The 27,789-nt window shown below is 40.5% G+C and overlaps 2 long non-coding RNA genes across 2 annotated transcripts; both read right to left on the bottom strand.

Annotated features, from left to right (window-relative positions):
- Nucleotides 1-1,623: 1,623 nt before the first annotated feature.
- LOC145458961 (uncharacterized) lies at nt 1,624-7,569 on the bottom strand. Its single transcript, XR_013921244.1, has 2 exons — nt 4,959-7,569; nt 1,624-4,891 (listed from the first exon to the last, which is right to left on the bottom strand). It is a non-coding gene; the product is annotated as an uncharacterized LOC145458961 (long non-coding RNA).
- A 218-nt stretch (nt 7,570-7,787) lies between these two features.
- Nucleotides 7,788-10,909, bottom strand: LOC145458962 (uncharacterized). Its single transcript, XR_013921245.1, has 2 exons — nt 9,844-10,909; nt 7,788-9,801 (listed from the first exon to the last, which is right to left on the bottom strand). It is a non-coding gene; the product is annotated as an uncharacterized LOC145458962 (long non-coding RNA).
- Between the last annotated feature and the right edge of the window lie 16,880 nt (nt 10,910-27,789).

Here is a 27,789-nt window from a genome sequence, read left to right as displayed (position 1 = left end):
TAAATGTGACGAAATAGAAGTTTCATGTCGACGGGTTTGATTATACTTTGCAACTTTATGGAGCGATTTATAACTTCGGTCTATCGATAGTTTAGACCACTGGTCTTTAACGGGGTTCACACGGGCAACTAGATAATTTTAGTTGTTAGACTAATTAGAGCGAAATGCCGGTAATCTAATTCTAATCCAATTTGCGAATTGTTTCTATGCTCCAATTTTAATTCTAATCTAATTTCTGCTTTTCCTGCATATGGCTACATGAGAACTGTTTAGTGCGACACGAGCCAAGCTTGCCTGTAAAGTGTACAAGTCATTTGTTGTCATTTTTTCGCGCAAGACTTTCACGCTTCTCACAGTGGATACCGCTTTGACTTTCGTTTCAATGACGAAAATTGGGTACAATAAAGCAATATTGAAAAGCAATGGTTCGATTTGAACCAATTTTTCGGTATCTGGTTCGAATCAGCTGTGTTTCGATTTTCCCCCTTCCATGTGTACAATGTATTGGGACCAAAGTGCGTTTTGTATTTTGAACAAGTTAGGATTTTCTAGTAGGATGGGCAATGGGCATGGGCATATCAAGCAGAGGAATTCGACGTCGGCCTCTCATAAGAGCGCATATTTATGTTTGCCTCTCATAATATCATGAGTATTTGCTAATGAATCGTAAATTCGTAATTTGTCTTGAAGCAATAACTATGCGCGTCTGCGTTTGTGCTCTGTGTATAAAATAAGGTGCGCGTAGCCTTATTTTCCCATATGACACATAGCTTGTAGAAAATGATCATACACATTCATCATCAAGGTATGAGTGAGCATGGGCCGTGGTTTCGGTATTTGAATAAACACAACTCGCCCATAAGATGTCAACATAGTTTTTCATCAAACGGAATATCGATAACGGAACTAACATAGATGCTGTCAGGTATCCAAGCAATGCATATGCCTATTTTGCCATCGACTACAAAATGATTCACTTTATTTTAGTGGTACCATATTTGACAACGCAAAATGCCGGACAATTCATTGATGCTACTTATAGGAGATTACTACAATTTTCTACCCGAAGAAAGTATCGATTTGTGAGCTATGAGGTCACTAAAGACTTCCCGTTAAAAGGCTGTATCACACATGTTTCGATCAATGGGATAAACTTGATTTTGTGAAATTATTATCAGTAATCTGAACCACAGATTGCAACTACTTCCGCATGAAAACCCTTGTTTAATTGAGACTTAAAAACCTTCAAAAATCGTGGTAACAGCTACGTCCAACAGGCTATAGCTTGATATTATATATACAATATACATCATAATACAATCACCAATACATTTCTCTTGCCGAAAAATGTAATCCATTGCACCCCGATGGGTTATGGTTAGGGGTTACAAAGTGAAATTGTCTCATGCTCAACTGTCGTTTTTCATTGGGTCGCATGCTCAAATGTCGGGCAACCGAAAAATACAGCCCTCTACATCCCGGCGGGTTTACAACAGAAACAGTTTCTTTACCTCTGTTAATTAGTGAACAGACAATGTGTCAACATGACAGAGTGAAATGAGAGCGTTTCTCCCATTCATAGAAATCAACGTCTCGATTCGGTTCGAAATTTCTTTGTAACCAGTAACCACGTAAAAGGTTAGGAGGCGGTATGCGATTACGTAAGTTGACTGAACGTAACGGAACGAAACGTAGGAAGAATCGCATTCAAAGAATTTCACCAACAATGTAGATATAATCCTGTGAAGGTTAAACCCTGCTATGGCGATTTGATACTGATACCTATGTCACAACGCCGTAAAAGGCGACTTGGATGTTGGCGATCGGTGCATTTTATATTCGCGATATTTTATGCGTTCAACAGTCCAGTGATACTGTGCAATGCGCGCTCGCTACAAATATGTGTCTCGGCTTGACGTATAAGATTATAAAAGCGGGCTCTGCAAACATCAAGCGCGTTCAATAACAATTTCGCAGTTTTGACGACATTGTAATACGCCTACATTGTACTACAAACTAACTTAAAATGCGAGATTGCGACTCCATCTATCTCGTTGATCAACAAGGTTGAGATTTAGCGGTAAGTCAAGCGAGGTGTCCGATGGCTGTATGCTGTACGCTGAATTCATCACTAAGAGAACAGACTGTTTCAAAGCCTGTTCAATTCAATCGAGGCGTAGTTTTGTGATTGAAAAGAGCAGAATTGGTTTTCTAGCGCGAAAAAGCCGCCAATCTGGAAGCAACAGCCATTACGTAATGTAACGCTTGAACGAACATGTACATTGAACAACGAACATTGAACAATGAACATGTATGGAAGACTCGGTTCCAGATAACACAAACGCGTTTGTTTTGTCACTGAACATTACACTTTCTCAACAACTTCAATGTTTGATTCGAAGGCTCAGACTTGGACAGCTACAGATAATTCTAGTCGTCTAATTCTAATGTAATTTGTGACATGTTTCTACGCTCTCATTTTGACTCTTGTAATTCCTGGCTTTGCTGAAAATGCTACAGGAGAACTGTATAGTGCGAAACGAGGCAAGCCTGCTGCACAGGCGGTTGCCATTCTCGTGCTTATGAGAAGTGAACTCAGGTTTGATATGAACTGGACGTGATTTCGTAGCATTTCCTTCTAATTAGAAATCTGATTCAAGTTGTTGCGGATTTAATAATTCTAATCTAATTAGAAAAAAAGAGTGTAGCCATCATTCTACTTTAATTTGGAAAAAAAACTGAAGATTTTCTAATTGTCCAACTGTGCGTCTGAGCATGCACGCAAATTGTAGGCAAACTCGTCTAACTGCGTCGAAAGTGAAGGTTGTTCGAGTCTGGGGCTCAGTTTCGTTAAACCTTTCTTAGAAAACATAGCTCTCGGGATGTTTCCCAAACTTTTAACGTCGTCGTCATGGTTACTTGCGTAAATACATACGGAAGATCGGTGGAGCCGAAAGGATTACGAAAGAGCGGTCGATCTTTTACGATACACGGTGGTTTCTTATGATGGCTGACACGCAAGGTAACAAAATCGCAAAAGGCGCTGAGTTAGGCACGAAATTTTAACCAACTGTCCGATACATTTTCTGACAATCTGAATCTTCATTTTTTATATGAATACCATTCAATAGCACTAGAACAAGGACACAAAATATCAGTCAACATGTTGACACTCTCCCAGTTATCAAAACGTTATAGTAAAGCATGTCTACTTGTTATTAATAATAGGGTGTCGATTTTTACAAGCCTTTTGGCGACAGCCGAAGCGTTCCTTTCAACAAATTATAACATGTTTACGAGTTACCTGGCAGGACTCTGACGTATAGTCGGGATTTTACGCGAGTTGCTTTTCGCGCGGAACGTGACGATTTATCTAGCTTGTGTATACAATTGAATATCATATTCACATTGAAATAAACCTCTGTTATTAACAAGTTGCTGACGATTACCCCCGACGAGTGCCGGCCGAAAATATTATTTCATTTCAATATCAATATATTATTCAATTGTATATTATAGTTCTATTACTCCAAGAGCATCTTTAAATATCTCACTGGTTGCGGAACGGTCGGATACTTATTTTGCTGAAGCAAGTTTTTGCTAGAAAAGCATATTCTACGTTTTAACTCCTCAATTCCAATGTATGACAAGGACATAGTGCATGGTCGCGGTATCAGCAGTGGTGAGGAATAATCTCGTTACTGTCGCAATACTCTGAATGAGCCTGAGTAATTAAAATCAGCCTGATTCTAAGTTACGTCATCAAAATCCACTAAATCAATACACAGTCTATTTAGCAATTCGTTGTTTGCCTAAACTAGCCGTTAATCCCCCTGTCAATTGGCCACCGCTGCAAAATTGAACTACACACGGGCCCGTTCGAATGATCAAGCTCGCATCCATTATTCAAGAGCACTCAATATTTTGAAACTCCGCACTTTTATTGATCGACCGCCTACATTTTGCTGTCACCGCAGGTCCTGTCGACGCGTTTTATTCCTTTCGCAATATGCACCTTTTGGGTAACTATAGGAAGCCATATGGTTGACGATCAATACCGCGCGCTTGCGGGAAGCGAAGAGATAAAACATTTTAGATTTATTTTAGAATTATTATCATTTTGTAGGGTCCAGGTTCAATGCTGCACGACAAAAAGCAATTCTGATCCAATGCAGATGCTGTTTTGCGTATGATGTCAAAATTAGAATTTTGTCTATCATGTTGCGATTATACATCTATAGGTATTGCATTGAGGTTTGGTGCTATACATCATGAATCAATCAGAACTGCCTCTACCGCAAAGTAACCAAACCAACTATAAGCTAGCGATCGGCTACATAAAGAGAAAGAAAAACGTCGATTGATAATAATGATTGGCTAAAAGCGTACAATAATATAACACACAAGTAAGGAAATTTTGTTCAGTCGCTGACAGGTCCGCTACTCCGCTATTCGATCGACATGCCAAGAACGGGATTTCTGAAATGTGAGGCAGGTTCCGTTTTCGTGGGCCAATTTTTGAACGTGAATACACAATCTTTTAGATGCAGAAATCCGTTCAGGTATATTGAAAACAGAGGGAGAAAGTCACTTTCGCGAATTAGAAATTCAGAATCCTGTCCTGGTCCCGTCTGACCTATCAACCTCGCCTTTCAACACATGCGTCATTCATTTTCATCAACAGTTATATACTATCCCTTATTTCGTTCCATCCAGTGTGAATGCCTCTTATTTACCTTAACTTGGCCCAGGTTTGTGCCTGATTTCAAAGGCTACTCCAGGCCTATCTTATTCATTGGATCGTAGTCTTGCGGTGTTCGTAAATGACGGAATTCTTAATAAACTGGTGCTGACACGGATACTCGGACAGGTAGCGATCCCGGAACCAATCCTGTTACAGAAGAAACCAACTCTTGTCAAAATCCAAAATTCTGATCCTTTAAATCTCCTTTACGCACACGTGTAAGGGAGAACACTCTTTCTTGGCTTTGACCTCTGCTGTTTCGTAACCAAGAAGTCTTAAATTCTCTGACACGTTCCAAAGAGTGTCCCGTCAAGCGCGCGCGCAGCGACGTGTAAACTGCCTGAGGCTTCGGAGAAAGACGAAATCATCGATGTGACGTCTGAGCGACTCATTCTCCGTAAACAACAGTAAAAACTATCTACGGCTTTGTCACGCAGAATTCGCTGAACGCAAAGCAAGGTAGAATAGGACGGCTGTACAAAATTTCTAGCTTCTTCAAATTAGAATTATAGCTACATAGTTTTACTAAATTAGATCGGAATGAAACTGAATTCACCTAAACTTTGATGCTGATTTAAGTTACGAATTATAAAGAAATACAACAAAAAGCAGGTCAATTTTATATCAAATTAATGGTCATTCTCATAAGCATGACAATGGCACGTTTCGCATTATACAGTTCTCAAGTAGCATTTTCAGGAAAACTTGAAATTAGATTTATATTAAAATTGAGAGCATAGATATAAATTTCACAAATTAGATTATAACTAGATCACCGGTATTTCGTTTTAAGTAGTCTAATTATACAACTATAGAATGACTAGTTGTCCACGTCTAAAATCAGGGATTTCCAGTCCGGATATCCCTGCGCAAAACACGGGGCTGGTGTTCCCTGCAATCGTTAAACCGCGCTGCTGTCAATACACCGACTGCCTAATATTGACCGACGGATCCCTGTACTTTCATAGCGACCTACGCAAGAGCCCGCATGTAAATATGTTTCAAATACGAAATATCACGCTTGAATGGCGGTATATACTTGGAAGCTCGCAGTCTAACCTTTTGGTCTCATTCATATTTCAAAACCTCGCGAGAAGGCGACACTTTATTCAACATATATCTATTTGGAATCTATATAACCCGAAGTGCGGCGTTGAAATTTGACTGATCGGATCGCAAGGACGCGAAATAGTCTAACAGGATCCAAGTTGGAGTATATTCCATGATATCGATATCATAATTAGAGCCTGATATAATAACGGATTTTTGAGCCGATACCGATAAAACCAGTAAGAGGCACCTGCACCGATAACCCGATATATTCAGCCGATATGCAAAAGATATGGCATCAAGCTTAAGGCGCATTTCCAAAACTTATGATCATATATTAGAACAGCTTTACGGTCATTGCTTAGACATGAAATAAACTAGAAATGCTACATCCTGGACACTTTAAGCTATAAGAAAGATACCAATATTTCAAGTCCAGAGGTCGAAAATCACAGTTCTCTGACTTCTATTATACTATATGTTGTTACGTGACGAAAATTGCCGATATTCTTGATCTCTAATGGCCGACGGATAGCGATATTTCTTACACCGTTTTTGATATCGACTCGGTATTTACGATTATAATCGGTCGGACTCTAATCATAAGACATTATAGAGTTTCTTATAGACAACTGATCGCTAAATTGATAAGGAACATAATAGAATGGCTTGCTTTTGGAGAAACATGTTTGTGCCGAATATCATTTTGAATTTTTGAAATTCCATTAAAGCCAGCGATCTCATCAGATCTCGTGGGAGAGAAACCGCAAAAATAAAATTGCCGACATTTCAAGATACGTACATTATTTCGAACGCAGTAGCCCGCCAGGGCAGTTACTCTGCATATTTTGCATCGCTAAAACAGCCCGTATTGCATGGATACCGAAAAATTGTTTGCGAAATGGAGTTGCTGCAATTCTTTGCAGCTCTGTCATAATTACCATCGGCCGGGAACTATTTCGTCAAAATTACCATGAAAAATCGCTGCGCAACAGAGACTCTATACAGCTTCTTAGCTTGAAATTCTTTCAATGTACGATGCCGAATACCGAGGTAAAATGAGAGCAAACATTCATCAAATATCTTGTAGCTAGATGATGCAAGGCGGTTTAATAGCACAACGGCGGCGAAATTGCGAAACACAATGAAATTATGACAAAAATCGGGTATAGCGTCCATAGCTGACTATAGTTCATGCTGCCTGTGTGGGAGGAGTTGCATAACTAGATCGACATGACAATAATCTAATTTGTGAAATGCTTCTAAGCTCTCAGTCTCATTCTAATCCAATTTCTGGTTTACCTGAAAATTCTACAGGAGAACTGTATCGTGGGAAATGGGCCAAGATCGGTGTGTAGACATTTGTGATTCTCGTACTTATGAGAATCAACTATGGTTTTTGTTGTATTTCTTTATATTTCGGAATTAAATTCAATGTCCAAGTTTTTGTAAATTCAGTAATTCCTATTTTAATCAAATTTGGAAAAGCCGAAAATTGTCCAGTCGACTAACTCTGTGTGAGGGGCTGTGTGTGGGAATGATGCCAGAATCAATAATATTTCACGCGATTTATTGAAACTCCCGCGACAATATTAAATTATGCCGCCGTGAGAATGGCCTGTCGAATCAGAGGAGCATCCCACATCTCAATCCATATCAAAGGCCGCTCGATAAAAATGTAGTCGAACCATATGTGAATAAAGCCATGACAACACTAATACTATTTTCCCGCAAAGCTGCCGCTGTAAACAAGATTAATTTACAGCTGCCCTGTGCTACAGAGTGAGTGGGTAATGATTTTTAGAATAGGGTGCTGAAATTAGACGCTTCTTGCTGCTAATGGCTAATTTATTAACGATAATTATACTTTCGATACAATTTTCCACTGTGGAATCTTTGAAATGTCGATCGGTCGTATCGTAGCATACGGAACATTAGTAGAAATCTGCGCACGTTACTGGAAATGATATATATGTGAAGTCGTGATCAACCCACAGCATTGTCACAATGTGCAATCAAATAACCACGGTCGATATATTCCCAAATTATTTGTATTGTGATGTACAGATACAGATTGCATTATACTCTTTGTGGTCGTAAAAAGGTACAATATTTAAACTTTCCACATCATGCATACTGTCATGGCGTCAGCTTTAGTGATAATCGAATCACTCAGGTACAAGATTTTGCCCAGCATCGCGATCCATCTTTCCTGCTACGACTGACCGTCTCCTGTGCTTCTCTGGGTAAATTTTCAGCGGTCGTACAAGATCCAACAAAACCACGCCCGGAGGAGGAACGCTTGTACGTGCGTTTTCGACAAAAGGTGTTTCATTTCTCGCTCTGCATTCGTTCTCAAAATACACTTGAGATCGCGATCTATTTCACGAGAGGCCCTCGAGGCGAAGTAATGAAACACGATTCTTGACTGAAATGACAACCGTGAGCTGTTCCATGCTAACACGAAACCTTCTCACCATGACGCATCGTATAGTTAACACTTGGTACGTGTTTGAGACTAGGCGCACTGCGTTTTTGCGTGAATTCGCGATAACGGTTTACCGGAATGGCAGAGCAACGCAAACTATATTTAGATAATTAACCTATACGTATAGATGCGAAACAAGTGACTACCCGCTTGGGCAACCAGAGACATCTAGTAACGGTAGCCTCATTAACAGATATGGTGATATTATTAGGGTTACCATATTTAGAGATCTGAAAAATTTGACACTTTTCAAAAATTATAAAAGCTCCAGCACAAAAAAGGTCATCACTCCGGTTAGACTCCCGAATTACCCGCTTTTTTTTACGATAATGTGTAGGTAATCATCTTGACTCAACTTCTACTTTACCTGATTTTTACGAAACTCTGCTGTTCGCTGCGTCGTGGTTGAGTTTTGGATCACATTTCAATACCTATTTCTAGAAAATGAGGACAAATTCACAAAAAAGAGGACATTTAGTCGTAGTCCGAGTACACTTTCAATTTATTGAAGAAAGAGGGCAAATCCTCTCAAATGAGAACGTATGGTAACCCTCGAGGCCTAGACATGATAGCTTGCGACCCGAGCGAAAAATATACTGAAAGTAGTCTCAAACGAAAGCTACTGTCGTACTGATTACGAAAATAGTTATCCATACGCAAACCAAGCAGACAGCGTTTTGGTTGAAGCTTTGCTGACAGCTTGAACTCTTTGGGTGGCTCTGACGCAGTCTGACGGTTTTGAAGGCTGTGCTACATAGCAGCGAATTTGCGTTACACGAAACGTAACATAACTCCACACCTCAGGACTAGTTACGAGCGATCTCACTGTCAAAATGTGAGTATTGCGAGGAAACTGAAGTTACGTTATCTCTATCACTCTAAGGTCGTGGTGACAGAGGGCGATGTTTCCATCGATTTTATCACAATGGGGGTCTGGTATCTCTCGTCTTTCGTCACCATCGACGTCTCGTCGAAAACAGTGCGTTCTATTTCTGAAATCTGGGAAATGTCAAAATCTTGTCGCTATAAAATCATTTTCGCGCGTCGCTGATTTCGTGGTGTACGTTTTACGCGATTATTACGGCAGCCTGGATAATCTGCAAATCGCGTTTGTGCACCGAGTAGGATTCTGCCACAACAGCAGATTGCTATACAGCAGCTATAGTCACTGTGTATTGTGGAATGGAGCCTACAAACGATAGATACGTTGCTGTTTTGCAGACCGGTTTTTAGTTGTAGGTTGTAGCACAGAATCAGTGAATGCTGCGTTCTAGCGATGCCAGTTTATGACGCTAGAGTAGATGCCGGTAGTCTGAGATCTGGGTTGAGCTGCAGCCGACCTGAGCGAAACCCCTCTATTAATATTTTCAGTGATGTCAGCTATCCTCGAGGTCAACCATGAGTATCTGGGACTGTTTATTAAAAACTGCTCTAAGATCCGAGTCGCTTGGTTCTGGTTATTACTATCTTGATCAATTCAAAACACCACAAGGTTGCGATATAACGAAAAGATAGGAAGCTGTCGAAACTACGTGGGGTAGTCTTTCAATTGAAGAGTCACTGTTACACAGGACACAGAGGTATGTACGCACAGTGTACTCTGTATAAAAAGTCAAGGAAGATAACTTAAGAAGGACCAGCTTATTGTGCAGGCAGGTAGTCGATATGTCAGTTCATGATTCTGTAATCTCAAACGCTTGCTAGATAGAACAGGTTCACATAGTATTGGAGATAGACAAAATTTAGCAACCGCGCCGAACAAAGTCATCGCTCACCCACTGTTACAGTTAAACAGCTGAAAAAATATCAAATTCCTGAATTCGAAAAAACTTCTGAATCAGAAAAACACAACTAAAAACAAGCTCAGTTCACATCAGAGCAGAGTTCGTTCCCATAAGCACTATATAACGGCATATATATGTAGGCCTACATCAATAAGCTTGGAATCGTTTCGCACAGTAGACGGACATTCTAGCATTTTCACGAAAATCAGAAATTAGATTACAGCATAGAAGCATTTCACAAATTAGATCACCGTCATTTCGCTCCAGAATCACCTAGTTGTCAAAGTCTGCCCACTGTGCAGATTGAGTGAGCTGAGTCGTGTGCAGTGTGGTTGCAAAATTGTTTGGCAATGAAACTAACTGCCTCGCGACACTGCCTGAAAAACGATCTCAAGCTATCGATCCAAGCGTTCGAATTAGACAAATCCTGTTAATCAAACTTCTAGCTTTGCGCCTAAGAAGCCAATTTCCGATTGGCGTACATCTGCCACGCGTTCGATTAGCAACTGACCCGCCAGTGCCAGTCTCTGCGACGCGGCCTCATCCTGACATTGTTTCAGACAAAAGCCACGCGAATACTTCGCGCAGGTTTGAATCGCTACACGCGCCAAAACGAATGAATGGGGATCACGTGATTTCACACGGACACCCCGAGGGTAACGAAAATCGAGGTATACGAATCGACAAAGCCACACCGATATGACCGTGAACATACCCGTTTCTTTATCCATTCTCACCATACGTACACAACTTGATAGTTCTAGCCCTAGTCCTAGTTGTCTGGTTAAATAATTCAGAGCGATATGGCGATAATCTAATTCGTATCTAATTTGTGAGATATTTCGATGCCCGCCCGCCATCCGACAGTCGACGAGCATGTCCACATTCAAGTCGAAATACAAGCAATTACTACTAAATAAATACAGTCCATCCTCAAGATTACCGGACCACGACTGACCTATCGATCTCGCTTCCCATGACATGCCGCCCTATTTCTTGTCGCATTCTTTTCTATACTATCTTCTTTACTTTCATTCAGTGTGCATGCCTCCTCTTTACATCGCCTAGGCCAAGGTGGGTGTCAGATTCCATAGACTACTCCTTGTCGCTTCGACATCTTCCTGTCTTTTCATTGTATCGCATTTTTGTGGTGTATTGAACTGATAAAATTGCTAATAAACCAATGATGATGATGATGATTATATCAATTCTAAACTAATTTCTGGTCTTCCTGAAGATGCTGCAGGGGAACTGTATAGTGCGAAACGAGTCAAGCCTGTTGTACAGACTATTGATATTCTCATGCTTGTGAGAATAATGTCTCATGTGATATTATGAGCTGAAGTTGATATTCATTGTATTTCGTTCCAATTCCAAGTTTTTTCGATTCAATCATTCTAATTATAATCTAATCTGGAGAGAAACGTCTAGCTACTGTTCTAATTCTAATATAAGTTGGAAAAACTAAAGATCTTATACTTTTCCTATAGTCTGATTCTCGTCGCACTGCGAGTTGTTGTTCCGCTGGTCGGTCTGTAAGCCAAGTCACGCTCGACTCGACTTTGAAGATGGATGACGTGATTCGGGTGGATTGATCTTCTCAGATAACGTCGATTATATTGTTCGCCGTAGAACGGCGATTGAAGCACGCGCCGCGTGGAATTGAATTGTATTTTTTTCGTCGACAATGCTGTCTCCCGTATATCGGTGGTGAAATTGATTCATCGATTTCAAATCATGAAAAGCGCTAACACGAGGATGATTCAAAGAAGTGTGTGCGTGTGGTATGGGTAGGTTTACAGCAGGGGTGGGCAAACTACGGCCCGCGGGCCGCATGCGGCCCGCAACACCGTTCTGTGCGGCCCGCGAGAGTCTAAAGAAACTTTTTTTCAAATATTGATAAAATGCGTACAAAAAATCGAATTAATGTAGGGACTTCATTGACTTTTTCTGAGTATATTTCACCATGATATTTTTAAACAGTGGTTCTCGAACTGGTGGGCACGTACCCCTTGGGGCGTGAAAGCATCTGAAAGTGGGGCACGAAGCTGAGATCGACTGAAAATTTTTCGCGCTTCGCGCGATTTACTTCCAATTCAAATTTATTGCTCCGTATTTAGTCTGAATTAAATATTTAAAAATCTCTCATCCCCAGTCGTAACCTTCCATACCACCAAACTACCCGTTAGGTTTGCTAGCATCCTGGTTGCGTTTTGTGATATGACGATAAGGGGGTGCGAAATATTTCACCATCATAGGGGGGCGTGTTTGAGAACCACTGATCTAAGGTAAATACTTAACATCACAGCGGGATAGCTGCAGTGAGATTGACATAATTTGGATCACGAGTGGGATTTCAGATTGTCCACTCCATTTTTAATTATTTCCGTGTTGTGCTTATAAAAACGATTCGGGCGTGTCTTAGGTAGATTCGTTGTCTGTATGCGTAGAATTGGGGTATTTATATTTTATCTACACATAGTAGAAGCGTGTTTGAAGCTAACATGGTTATGATGCTGTCAGCATTGTGTGTCCTGGGACTGATCCAAAAGTGGAATTAGTAGATCTATGTAAAGATCGCTGTCAAAGATTTAAATTTCAATACGGTTCTAAGAATCGGGCAAACCGACTTTCATCTCTATATAGTTTTGACAAATTGGTCATTGAGGTCCGCCAGCCTATGAAATCTCGCCACTATATGTTTCTGTCGAGAGTACGATATCATCAAAGCAATGTTTGGCTTGTTTTAAATAAGCCCATATATTATCTCCATGGCCTCGCTATATAATAAATTATCAATATCGCGTTTTGGTTTATAATCTCAATTTTATATAGTGCGGCCCGCGAATGTATTTAGATGTTGAATGCGGCCCGCGAGCTCAAAAGTTTGCCCACCCCTGGTTTACAGGGTTAACATTTTCGTGAAATACTGGAATCTCAACGAATCCTAACGCCTTTGATAAAAATTTATTGAATTACGACTTCCTATATCAGTCTTTGCGTGACGACGAGAAAGAAACATGAACAGAAATCTAAGATAAATATAGCTTAATCGAAAATCTAATTCATCATCAAGAATTTTCCTTGAAATATCACACTACTTCAGTTGTGCATAATGAGCCCAACAATACTGGGTGCGTGTAACAATCAACTAACTATTGTTTTGACTAGTTATAGTTCCAATTTTTAATTGTTAGTAGTTCTAGTTCTATTGCGCATTTTCAAAATCCTGTATAAGTCTGCACTGTTAACATTGATTAGAAGTTCGCATTTAGAGATTCGTAGCTCATTTCGTTTCTACTTGGTAGACTCATGACTCTCACTTGCCATGACTTGCCTCACTTGCATGTCGTGACATGCCACCCCGTCTTTTTTGACGCTTGCGATTTATTATACTATCTTGTTTTACGTTTTGTTCAGTGTGCATGCCTCCTCTTTACGTCGCCTAGGCCAGGTGGGTGTCTGATTCCAAAGACTACTCCAAGTCGTTTCGACACCTTCCTATTAGCGCGAAGCGGATCAGCAAATTCTCTGGTCCGACTCCGATCCTGTTTTTCAATTCTCTGCTCCGCCTCCGGCCCGTATCAGAAAAAGTACTGATCCGGCTCAGACCCGGCTCCGGCCAAAAATGAAAAAGTCCGGCCGGATATCCAATACGGCTCCGGTCCATGCTCCGCCCTACGACGGTATACCGTATACGGTGGTTCCGTGAATTTATAAATGTGGCTCGTTTATTTCCGCACTGGCGTGACGGTTACTGACGTGTGGTTGGTAGTTATTCAGTTACAAAAGTCATGCTTAATAATACAGCTTCTGGCCGTATCAAAAAAGTACTGATCCGGCTCCGGCTAAAATTGAAAAAATCCGGCCTGATATCCAATCCGGCTTTGGTCCATGATTAGCAATGCTTACTATCTTTTCATTGTTTCACATTTTTGTGGTGTATTGAACGGATACAAATTGCTACTAAACCGAACAACTTGTCAGCAGTACACCCAACGTCAACAGTGTGAACAAAGTATATTACATTATATGAAACAAAGGATCTCCGTAACAGCATACCAGGACAGCACGGTAATAACCACACGCTATCATCTACCTAAACTACACGAATAAATTGATTCACGTGCGTCTCCCAACGGCACGAGTTCGTAAAAGTTTGCAAAAGCGTGTTTGGATATCAGTTCAGTTTATTATTAACAATACGCCACAAAATTGCTACACAATGTAAAGATAGTCAGGTGTCGAAGCTACCAGGAGTAGTCTTTGAAATCAGCCACCCACCAGTGCCTAGGCGATGTCACTTAATGAATGTAAAAGAAAGGAGGCATGTAGGCACAATTGCACCAAGACATAGCACACATGCATGCACTGCACATTGCACTGTGCACACTGCACACTAACCTTGTAGACCTACCGTGTATTCAGACAGCTTATTACGTCAAAACGCGATAAGCGGGAAAATCTTCTATAATTAACGATTGAATCGGCCAATATGATCGGGGGAATTGCAAATATATTTCTTTCAATTTTTTATCCTGACTCTGCCCACGTAATCAGATTTACTGGTAGACCCGAGTGAGGTGTTTTGGAAAATGTGTGTAGGACCCGTAAATAATATTAAACATCTTCTGGCGAACCGTTGGTATAATGAATTCGTAACCGGGTGTTATTTCGTGACCACCTGTCTGCTATATCAAAAGATATTGAAATGTATTAAACTAACAGACGCATGTTATTTCAAATTAATGTTCCTTCACTGGCAAATAATTTTACCCTGCGGGATGGCATTCGTCTTGTGGGGTTCAGATTGACAAGATAGGAACATTCGTCGCCAACCATTTAGGCGCCTACATGGACAATTGGACATGGACAATTAGACATATCTGTAAATATATCGAAGTTTTAGGTCAGCAGTGGATCGTTCTGGTACACTTCTCGGAGTCGCATGTTACATGGCCTGAAACTTCATATGTCTTGGTGCGTCGTGGCATGGTAACGGCCGACGCCGAAATGCCCATTTCTATAAGCATGCGTACTTTTTCTTGGGAGAAGGGTACCCAATAATCGAGATGTCTGGTAACAATAAATCGCGCCCAGCGCGAATTTTTTTTGAAACGGCTGCATAAATTTCAAAAAAATCACTCTCTAATTTATGTTAATTTTGGGCCTCTTCGAGCTCCCCCCTTTTTGGAAGGTTTTGGGTGCGGCAGTTACGGTCCTGATGAAAAGTATAATAAGATAATATAAAAAGACAATCAACAATATATCAATATTTGTCAGATTATATTTCCGTCTGCCCAAGAATACACACAATGTACAATGCGATATGCAAGACACACAATGCGATGTAATGAACTTATAGGAGGATGCAGAAAAGACCAGTTGCAGTCTCTTAATCTGGCATTCACCTCGGCCTCGTGCCCGATTTCACAGTCTTCATGGTTGTTAATCTTTCTTCGTCGCTACTTCTTATTGCTCGTTTCTTCCATTCTTCATAGTGTCTTGTTTACTGGACTTTTTGCCGCAGTAAGAACAGCGACGCCCAGAATAACCTCCGAGGGCGGGACTTGAACCGGCGGCTGGATCGATATGTCATGTCGTAGTCCGGTAAAATTGAGACCTAGCTAGTATTCATTCAGTAGAAATTACTTGTATTTCGACTTGAATGTTGACTGGACTTTATTTTCATCCAATCAAAATACGTAACAAATAGACAGCAATGATGGTGGTAGAGAAAATATGCATGCACGGTATTTGGTATCAGGTAGGAATGATCGATACGACCGCGAAAGTCTACTAGTCGGATCACACATGGACAATGGACATCCTCGACACCTTTTGGATAGCCGGCGAGATACTGTTCCACACACTTGAAATCCCGAACGCTTTTTTAGCCGACCGAACAATTTGATCAATATGCCACAAAAACGCGAAAAATAGGTATTTTTGAACAACCCCAATGCCCAGTAAGGCCTTTCAAGTTCAGGTTTATTCATAGAATCTCATCACTTCAAAACATCACAAGACTGCAATGCAATGAATGAAAGGAAGATGCCGAAACGACTAGGAGCAGTCTTAATATCAGACAGTAACCTGGGCCTAGGCGATGTAAAGAGGAGGCATGCACACTGAATGAAAGTAAAGGAAGTTATTATAAAGTGGCAAGTGACGGAAGGCGAGATCGTAAAGTGAAGTAATGAATTGAAACGATCCAGTCGACAAAGTATAAACGCTTTTTTCATACGGATAGAACGTTAATATAATGAAGCTAAGCAAGACCAAGCCAGGATGAAAACATTCGAGAGGTGGAAAATTGTCAATGGAAATGCCGCCGGTATACCGCATGGAAATACCTACGACAGGGGTCGACAACCCACGGTACCCGTGTCATTTATGGCATGCGAGATGATCTTTCATGACACGCCAAATGATTTGACGAACACGACAAGTGGTATAACCATGTTCGTTGCAAAAAATAGGATTTCAAAATGGTAGGAGATGAAATTACTTGACTGGCAAGTCAAAAAAATCAAAATTTTCAATTAATTTTGTGGTTGGAAATATTAACAATGTATCTCTGCTGTCACCTCACGGCCTTATTTCACCTAAACTATAACTGAAAGTGCAAAATTTCAATTTCGTTATGCCAGGGGCAGGGGGTATTTTTTATTCCAAGTTCCAACAAAAAGATAGCACTTCTCGTCCGAAAATTCTATAAAATATATGTTTTGACTGTGACAAAATATATATCTTTCTAATTTCCTGGTGAAATTTGTTAGATTGATATTCTTAGTCGTTCAAGCATTCTGGCACTCATTCTTATGATTACATCGGTACCCACACATGTTTATTGGCTTTTTACTTTGCAAATGTTTGTTATTGTTTTTCTCTATTATAAAAGTTTGTTTTGTCGCATCACGGTAAACCAAAAGTTTGTATGAAATATTTGTCCTAAATGATTCACTCAAGGTTTTTTCGAAAGCTGACATTCAGACCTGTGCTATGCTAGTAGTTTTTTGACATAGGTCTACCATGCTGAGAGTTGGAGAACGTCACAGCAAACTTACGGAAAATTCATACCAAAAATTTAAATTTTTAATTTTCGAAATGAAATTTTTCCGAGATGGGTAGCACAAAATCGTTCAAATTTTAGCATAGCTCAGCACTGTCCTAGTACTTCCTAAAGAAGGTGTTCGATAAAAAAAAAGGCTCCACAATTTGGAGATTTTGCATTCCCCGTGTCGTTGCATTTTTTCTCCTTCAAATCCACAATTTGCGGAGTAGCACCAACTCCGTCGATTTTTTTGTATATAGCATATCGACATCTAGCGACTGTGAAAATTTGATGGTGATGGGGCAGCAAGTTAGGTTTTTGACTTGCTAGTCCCCTTATATGAACACGAAGCAGAGTCTTTTGGGCAGATTTTAGTTATCATGAACATTTTTTCGCGCTACTCGCGATTTACCATGACCTAATTTCTTGATTTTGGTAAACCCACAAAAATATATATACTGCAACCTAATATCGTATGAATCCGTTTGGATCAAGGCAACCACAGACGACTAAATTTAAATGATGCAAATATTACGCACATTAGGCGGTAGGTCTAAGGCGGTAGCGGCAAATTGTGTACCCTTCGGGGCCAATACCGTAAGAACCACTGACGTTACCGATGCTGTTGCCAGCTTCACATAGGTGGTAGGCGGGATTCCTTGCTTCAAACGCGAAATACGACAAAATTAAAAATGTTTGATACGCCAGTCATTAATATTTTAAAGTTTATTGGTATTTTGGCGCACTGCATATGAAGGCTGCCGGCCCCTGAGCTAAGACCAGCAACGTAAATTATTGGCGGACCCGCCGCTAAAATTGATTGAACAAGATATACGCACCGCCAAGGCATCTTTCGTTTATTTGAAATCAAAAAGAGGCGTTTCTTACACAATGTAAGATTTAACATCATCATGAAAACTACATAAGGCAAACACATATTTCATCATACTATTGAACGTAACAAGACATTGCATCCAGCACAATCTTGAAAGAATGTCTTCATTAAATGCAAGCATGCCTATTATCTTCTCGTCAATGTTGTTTCAATCTTTGGAAAGGCATCTTTCGTATAGGCTAATTGAAAATAAAGAGACGTTTCATAAACTTTTTGCGAACTAAAATCATCATGAAACATAGTGTTACAGAAGCATTGGATCATAATATTGACTGTAAATTAAATTAAATGAAAATTACGGAGCATAATCGTTTTAGGTTAATTCTAGAAAATTTCGTCTTATTTGCGTCAGTGCTGCAGTGGTGATCGGTCCAAGTATATCTTTCTGTTGGTTGATTTTGTTTTGTATTCGTAAGGTGATGGACTTTACCAGCCAGAGGACACTCGGCTGCACTCCTTCGTACACGCGTCTGTTTCGCATTCTCCATACTGCTTGCTTGAAAATTGTTATTACTTGAAGCAGTGCATCTTCTTTGGGGCTGTCAGGCAGATTCAGCCCTACGATCATATTTTCTGAAGGCTGCGTTGAAGATTCGTTTGCCGCTTTATCCCAGGCTTGCAGTAGTCGGGTTATAATTGATTTGGTGACTTGACATCTGACAAAGAGGTGTCTGATGTTTTCAATGCCGGTGTTACAGAATTCACATTCCGAACTGTGCGTGCCAAGTCTTTCGTACATTCTGTCTTTTGTATATAGGGTGTTGTGCCCAACTTCCCAATTAAAGTTTCGTTCAGCGGGTCTAAGCGTGTTGCTGTTTACATTCTTCCAGTTCACCCAAACGGGTGCTGGATCTCGGCTTCTTTTTCGAGCAATTACCTTCTTGTAAATTGCTCTTAGGCTTTCTTTTTGTATCTCTTCTTTCGTTATCTGGTAGTTTTCTATAACTTGCAGCATAGATTTCCAATGTTGAAGCGGATCGAAGGCGTGCGGTCTCGCGTTATTTAATCTGTAATTTAAGAACTTTGAAAAGGTTATTGCAATTTGTTGTTCTACCCTTTTTGTCCAGTCGTTGTTGTCACTCTCTGATGTTTTTAAGAACTTGATCGCCGGTTTTATGAACTGTAGGTCGAGCTTCGTTGGGATGTCTAAGAGGTCAAGTCCGCCTGCGATCTTGTCTTTGACGATCGTTTCATATTCAACTCTGGCGTAGTTGTCGAAAAGCGTCTTCATGATTAGTTTTTTGAGCTTGCTTCTTATCTCGAGCGGCATCGGTTCAATAGTACCTAGGTAGACAAATTTCGGGAGTATTTTTGTTCGAATCACAATTACCTTTTCGTCGATCCTCATCTTCAGGTCTTTGGTTTTTCGGCATATTTCCGCGGCATCATCGTAAAGTGATCTCCACTGTTTTTTGTTGTTGCCTTTGGATATCGAAATCCCCATTATTTTTATGTTGTCAACCCACCTTAAGCTAGACCCTGGTGTGCTGTTATCTGGTCCAAATTGTATTCCTTTCGTTTTTTCCTCGTTCATCTCCAGGTTACTTGCTCGCGTGAATTTCTTAATGATTCCGATGCAGTATTCAGCGTCTGCTCTGCGCGAAGTCGTCAAGGTGATGTCATCGGCGTAAGCTGGTGTTAGGATTTCTTTCCTCATCCCTGACAATTTATATCCAGCGGTTTTCTTATTCAGTACCTGGAGAAGAGGTTCCGTGGTCAGGGTAAATAAAATCATTGAAATAGGATCACCTTGTTTTATTCCTCTTCCTATTTCGATCGTGTCGCCGATTCGACCATTGATGGATATTCGTGCTGTGCTATTTTTGTACACATTTCCAATGTACGTTAGGGCTTTGGTTCCAAAACCTATTTTCTTTAAAACACTCAGCATGAATTCGTGCGAAATTGAATCGTAGGCTTTCTTGAAGTCAACAGATACAATTGTCCCTTTCTTTCGTTCTTTCATGTTTTCGGAAATTTCTCTGAGTAGAAGGTTCAAATCCTCTATTTTGTTGGGCCGATTGACGTATTGATGTTCATGAGAAATTTTTGGAAGAAATTTCTGGATTCGAACAGTTATTATCTTACTCAGGATCTTATAATCCACGTTCAGCAACGTGATTGGCCGATAATTTTTTAGATTGGATTTGTCTCCCGTTTTATGGATTACTTTTACAACGCCTTCAAGGATTTTCTGATTGATCTCATTTCCCCCATACAGTTCGTTGAAAATTTCTACCAAATCATATTTGATTGTGTCCCAATTCCATTGGTAAAATTCCGCACTAAGCCCGTCTGGTCCGGGCGTACGGCACTTATGTTGACTGAAAACCGCCATTTGGACCTCTGCTAAGGTAATTTCAGAGTCTAGTTCACTGACCTGTTCGTCGGATAGAGTTGAATTGACATGGGCGAGAAAGTCCTCGGAGCATTTCTTATCGATCGGTCTGTTTTTGAACAGATCTCGGTAGAACTTGGCTGCTATCACTCGTTTCTTGGCATGATCAGTCGTCTTCTTGCCGTCTGTGTCCGCAAGCTCGTTTATGTATGCGGGCTCTCTTCTTTCCCTTATTTTCTCAAATAGTAATGACGGTATTTTGTCAAGGCAGTTTTCGCTTTCAATTTTGGCTTGGAGTTGAAGCTTTTGAAGGCTTTCAGCTTCCAGATTCCAAATTTTCTTTTTTGCGCGGCGGTATTCATCCAGAAGAGGTTTTCCTTGGTCAATCTCTTTCCTTATTTTATTCAGATTCTCCAGCTCGGTTTCAAGCTTTATGCCTTTCTCTTTTCTCAATCGATTCGCTTGTTTTATCGCAATTGTTTTGATTTTGTCTTTTATCGCTATCCACCACTCTACTTTCGTTTGACATAAAATAGGGTGTAAGGTTTGCCATTTCTCCCATCTTGATGCCAGCTCATTTTGGAAGCGGTCTTCTTGATATATCATGGTGTTGTTTTTCCAAATCTTTTCTCCGATTTCGCGTTCTTGTATTACTGTTTTCAGGAGGACTGCATCGTGGTCGGAGTATGGGCATGATCTATGCTCGCACGATTTCAAGGTGATGGATTCGGACACGTATATTCGGTCGAGTCGTGATTGCCCACCACTGTACTTGTATGTAAATTCTTTTTTGGTTCGGTACAGACTTCTGAAGGCATCCTTCACTCCCGTTATTTTCAGGCTTTCTTTTAAGGCCTCCGTATCTTTTTTGTCTTTCAACGGAACCGTGTTGATCCTGTCAATCTCTGGTTCTTCAACAGAGTTGAAGTCTCCGGCTATGATCTTATTTGATGATTTGAACGTGCTTCTGGCCATCCTATAGAATTGTGGTCTTTTCTTTGCGCTATCAGTATGCGCATATATGTTCGTCAGTTGTAACTTGACGTTTCCTATTATTGTATCAATGTTGATTATTCTGCCTTCTGGGTCTTTATGTGTTCCAACTATTCTTATATCAGGCCTTCTCGGGCTCAGCAGTATTGCAGTGCCTGCAGAATTTTCATCGTACGAGTTCCAAAAGGATCTGCCACTCCACTCTTTTTCCCAAATCAATTCTGTTTCTAGGGTGGTGTGGGTTTCTTGCATAAAACATACATCTGCATTTGATTTCTTGAGATAATCAAATATCAGGGATCTCTTCGTGCTGTTATTTAGGCCGTTTACGTTAAGCGTTATCACTGTCAGTCGATCCATTGTTCTTGTTAGGAAAAGAAATCTCGACTTCTGCTTTCTTGCGTGCTGCAACCCGGACAGTCGCCTTTTCCTTTCATTTCCGTTTTCTTTAAAAGGTTGTAGCAGCATTTCGCAATGATCCCTTCTCTGCTGCACATCGGGCATTTGATCTTATTGCTCTCGTAAAATTGTTTTGCAGTTATCACAAATTTAATTTCTTTATCGCAACAGGAGCGTATCACTACGTGTTCCATGCCGCAGTACAGGCAATCGTAGATGTTTCGATCGTCAGGCAAGGTTATTGGCTTCTTGCAGCTTAAGCAGCAGCTCGATGTCATTGGTTGAGCAATCGACAGGCTCACGGCCTTTCTGGAGGGTAATATAATTTCGTCGGATTCGGCGCTTTCTCGACTCCTTTTATTTGCGTTCTTGGTGTTCGGATCTGGTTTCGACATGTTGAGCGACGCCCGTTCCGTGTTCTGCTCATTACCTTTTAAGGTAGTGCTTGGCTGTTTGACGCGGTCTTGATTGTCAGCTTGATTGGTCTCGGTCTGGCGATTTTCTTCCTGCGAGGGTGTGGTGCAGGTTTCTTGTGCTGGAGGTTCGTGGGAATCCTTCCCTATCTCGTCACTTTCGTGAGAACTTTGTTGTTCCACGTCTTCATCATTCTTGGTTTTTACCATAACCTCTATTTGGGGGTTTCTTGCTGGACATTGTCTGTACAGATGTCCAGGCTCATTGCAATATCCACACGTCTGTGTCTGCCCGTAGTATCTCACATATATTCTTGTCGAGCAGATCGTAATGTAGCTCTTGATCGGGTTTTGTTCTAGGGCTTCCCTATTCAGTAGGATTCTTCTGATTCCATTCTTGATTCCTAGTTTGTTTTTCTGGTGCGTTATCTCACTGATCTGGCCATGATGTTCTTCAAAGTATTTCCTTATGCACTCGTCTGTCATTCGAATCGGTACCCAATTCAAGTAGACTGGCATCTTATCACGGACATAGAGTCGGTGAGCTGGCAAGGAGATTCCTTCGGCTTTTAGCTCATTGATTCTTCGGTTCGCCTCTACGGCGTTTCGTCTTTCATCGAAGGTCAGATCTATTTGTCCTGTCGGAAATTGTACAATTCCGTCAAGTACCCTTATGGAGACACCAATTGTTTTCAGAACCTCCAATAATTCCCTTTCTTCTGGGAGCTTGCGGAACTTCAAACCAAGATCACACGTTCTGTCAACAATATCGAGTCCTGTTGTAACCGTCGCATATGTTTGCAGGGCCGCACCCTTTGCCACGTCATCCTCCGTCATCTCACTTCAACCTCAATACCACAGCGCTACAGAGCGCTGAGGTTATCACCCCTTCTACTACTACCTTCTAACAGCCTAAAATTCCTTTAGTAAAAGGCGAAAGTTTTGTTCGAATGATGAAGAGAAGCCAGAGAACAAGATATACGCACCGCCAAGGCGGGCGCTGCAAAAATGTTTAAGTAGAAGTAGTTAACGCATGAATCGCGTTGCGGAATTCCTATACGACGAAACAATACTACCATTTACGGGGAGCACGAATGACGATTTGGACGATTCTAATCAGACATGATCGACCCGAGATATGTCTAAATCAATTTTAAACGCTTGTAGCCTACGCGTACCGCTAATCCGTTATAGAAGTGCACAAGTCACTTCAGCATACTTATGAGTTTTATGGTTACGCAAGTTGATAAACCCAGATTCTTAATATCACAGTTTCATCATTATAGAATCAATGAAAACTAGACTGCCAAAGTAGGTAAGCCAGTAGCCCCGGTCCTCAGAACCTAAGAATCTTCAGGACTGTGACATTGCCAAGCTACACGAAAAGTTGAGGTTCGCCGAAGACTTGCAGATTAGCGTACGGGTCCGCCAAGTCAGCATAGGTAAAAACCACAGCAGCAGAGTCAATGTTACAACGGAATGCTAATTCATATCCATCGTAATCTTAATCAGAATTGTTCTTCTTTATCTGTTGACCAGAGACACCGCTTGGCGGTGATTTCTTGTTAGCCTGTCTTGAAAGTATGAGAACTCTCAACAGTGCAACGATGCGACGCGAGAGGGTCAACAAAGAAAATACCACTATCATTGCATTGCGGGCGTATTTTATTGACCTTCCACAAAGATGATTCAAGTTTCTTGTAATTACACCTCGTATATATTTATTTATGCGTCATAATATTTTGTTGCTTAATTTCTCGAGTCCTCAGATCTATGCGAACTTGGTCTGCAGCTACACTGTTGTCGACTGTATTCTCAATACGTGTTCATTTGTCATCCCATGTAGTACACTTACGCAAACCGCAGTATCGTGATTTCAGATGCTATTTTTCTCCGTAGGAAATCATGGCAAAAACATATTTGAAATAGGTTTGTTTGAAAATGATTTTTGTTTCAAACGCAATCCCACTTATATACCTTGGTAGCGTCCATGTACTGATGTAGCCTACTCTGTACTGTCTTGTACCGCGTCAATTTTGTAGTTTTTATTGGAACTAACATCATTCATTTCACTTTGGTTTAATATTATTATTATTATTATGAAAAATGGCATGGCACTTCTTAGGTATCGGTGACCCTTTAGCGACCAATCATTCGGTCTAGCATTTACTAGACACTTTATTCGCCATCACACTGCGCTGGCATCACTGTATAGTTCGACTTGAAGTAACCCCAACGTCAGCCGTGTTGAGCAAATTAACGAGCAGCATGTGCTTCATTTATTTGCTTCGTGATGGTCCTCTGATGAATCGCGGCTTGTATCGCAAACAATTCTGGTCTACGCGACTTGGACAGTTAATACGTAACCCAGCAAACGACAGGCAAGACTGCAGCTCATGCTTGGCATCAGCGAAAACCAAAACAGTATCATTGCAACGCGCTGCAATACTCGTGGCACAGCAGTCATATCTGTCTTGGGCCGCAGCGCGATCTTTCGTAGGTAGAAAGCAGACAAGCGAGGGAGCCATGAGTTTCTAGTACTTTGATTAGTTTTCATAGAGTGCTGGTGAAACTTGCAGCAAAAAATGACAGGCCATTTTAGGACTAGGAATAGGACTTGTACTTTTGTCCTTGCGGCATATACACCGACCCGGCACCTTCATATTTGTTTTTGTTTCACAATCTTGTGGTGTATTGACCTGATAGAATTTGAAATAAACTGAACTTATATATATAGCCTAGCAACGTATAATACCCATACGCATACCATAAGTGCAGTCTTGGACAACTAGAAAATTTCTAGCTTTGGATTCGAATTGGAATTACAGCTACACAATTTTATTCTTCCAATCAGACTGCAATTAAAATGATAATTACACATTTTTTCTGAATTGGATTAAAATTAGGATTACAGTTAATTTAGAATTAGAATTATGACTAAACATTTTTTTAATTTGACCAGAATTAGAATTACACCTATACAAATTCTTCCAAACTAGATAACAATTAGAATCACAGAATTCGCGAACACTGTGATATCGAATGAAGTTCTGCTTTTATCAAGTTTCATTGCTATGAGCACGGGTATGGCAAATATCTTAACAGCAATCTTGGCTTGTTTCGCGCTTTACTGTTCTCATGTAGTATTTACAGGGTAACCAGAAATTAGATTAGAATTAAAATGTCGACACAGAAACATTTCGCAAATTGGATCAGAATCAGATTACCGATATTTCGCTCTACTTAATCCAATCAAACAACTAAAATATCTATTTCTGCAAATCTGCATGCGAGCATGATTTGCATATGCCACTTGACAAGGACTGTGCAGAAACAGCGTTTTAAGGCTTTAATCTTTCATCACCCCTCATGCTATCCCGGATATAATGTGTGCCAAAAGCGGGGAAGCCACAGATACTGTCAGTTTTACTAATCAAGTCTTACCCTGCCAGGAATTGTACCCACGCCCTAGAGATCAAGAAGTCGGGCGCGCCACTGTTGCAGTTTAAATCAGGCATCACCTACTCAAAACGAGCGAATGGCCAGCTTTCCAGCCTGGTTGGCGCCGCGGTCCGCAGTTTGGAATATCGAAACATTAAGTAGTTACGCATTAGCAAATGTTTTACGATAGGTCGTGACTCAATACACCGTTTTGCTCCTTCAACTCAACTCGGATGAGAGACATATTTACGTATTATATTGAATAGACGTAAATAAAAATCGAAAATATCAATGGATATATTATGATGATCAATGGATGATCATTTTGTATTGTGAGTCACAGCCATGGGAATGATTAGCAGCGTATACAAAGAGTCCATATTGGATCAAATTTGCCGTGGATTATTCGTTTGAAAATGTTCGTATGCCTGTACGGTGAGCGTCAGGCAATAGTTCATTTACGCTCATCTTGTGACTTCGTTGAGATTCGGGATATTTTGTAACCTATCTTTGCTCACTGATACAGTCATTCGTTCCTGGATATTTTGTTGTCTATCTTTGCTCACTACTACTGTAATTCGTTCTGAAATGAATAGTTCCAGCAAGTTCTACGACGTTGTTGTTAGCGGCTCGGCGTCTGGCCCGCTGTCACGTCAGGCAAAGGCCTATTCCTTGCTTTCCGACAGTTTGCCACCGAGAGCATGTTAGTTAGGGTTGTTCAAATCATTTTTTTCAGTTATTGCGTCTATTTCATAAAATTGTAGGTTCAATAATAAAAAAAACGTGGAGCACCAAATTTGACTCAATTCCAACTAGTAAAGTGAGCCTATAGTGAAATTTGAAAATTTTGAAGTTATTTTTAAAAAAGTTACGGTAGTGGGAATTTTTGGATTTGAAAAAATAGTATTGACCGTTCCTAATCTCAAAATTTTTAATGAAAAATCAAATAACGTCGCTTCTACTGGTTGAAATCGTTTTGCATCGTTTTTCTGGACAAATGAACAATTTTATTAGTTAGATATGGTACAACTTGAAAAAAAAATTGAATGTATTTATAATAAATTCAGATTTCTCAAACTCTAATAGCTTCATTTCTACTAGTTGGAATTGTATAAAATTTGATGTCCAACATTTTTTTAGCCAACCAAACAATTTCATGAAATAGCCGCAAAAAGTTGAAAAAAAGATGTTATTTTTGATAAACGCTAATGCTGGTGTTGCCGACAAACGTAAGTCATGTTATAAAATACATACTGATGGCTATGAGCGATATGCGATGATATTATGGGGATATTGTTCACCGCTGAAAATGAAATGAATCTCAGCTTATAAATAATGAACACGTTTTTTCCGAAATATCATACCAACGTAACACCAACCACATGCAGCCCGCCAGTTGGTAACCCCTGATTTAGACCTAACTTCGTAGAGTTACTGTCACAGTGACAACTCCAGACGCACAGCATTTGATAGTAAATCCAATAAAACAATAAATGCAATGGAGGCAGGCGTATAGGTAATATGCAGATCCCCCCCCCCATAAATCGCGATAATGTCTTAATATCCCGAATTCCTGTTAACACGTCAATGAAACCACTCGAGTTACGAGACCAGTGCGTCATAACCTTTTCTTCATCGCGCACCGCATATCTTTCTTTGGGTGGATGTGTGGATCCCCAAACCACTTTATTTGGGGACCTTAAGACCAACAAACTAATCACTCATGGCCCCATAGCAGGGCTAGCCGTTGGTTAAATAGCTACGGAGTGAATGAAAAAGGTCATCACTGTTGACTGTGAGCGCTGAAAATAAAACAGGACGAAACTAAGGAGAGATATTATAAAGGCCAATGCATAGTTGTAGTTTCAACATTATCATTTCACGGATCTCTTAAAACTAATCCACGCAGCCCCCAATGGTTTATGAATCCCTTAAGAACACTTGTCCTAGACCAGAGGTTCCCAGCGTGAGCGGTGTCGCCCCCCGGTGGGCGATTTTGAGAAACAAGGGGCAAAAATCACAGAGGGGGAGATTGGGGTGGCGGCAACTTACGAAGGGGTAAGAGAGTGCTAGAATTGCCAGTGATAAGTGTTTAATTAACCGGAAACCAGATACGGTCACAAAAATGCACATGAAAACGGCTAATCCTGTAACTGCCATGAAAGTTGACTAATAAAGGTCAACTCA

Source organism: Botryllus schlosseri, chromosome 16 (assembly GCF_051294905.1).
Source record: "Botryllus schlosseri isolate E-star chromosome 16, Bs_hap1, whole genome shotgun sequence".
In the NCBI taxonomy this organism is placed as follows: domain Eukaryota; kingdom Metazoa; phylum Chordata; class Ascidiacea; order Stolidobranchia; family Styelidae; genus Botryllus; species Botryllus schlosseri.
The sequence above is the reverse complement of the archived record's forward strand: the minus strand, read 5'-3'. Positions and strand labels throughout refer to the sequence as shown.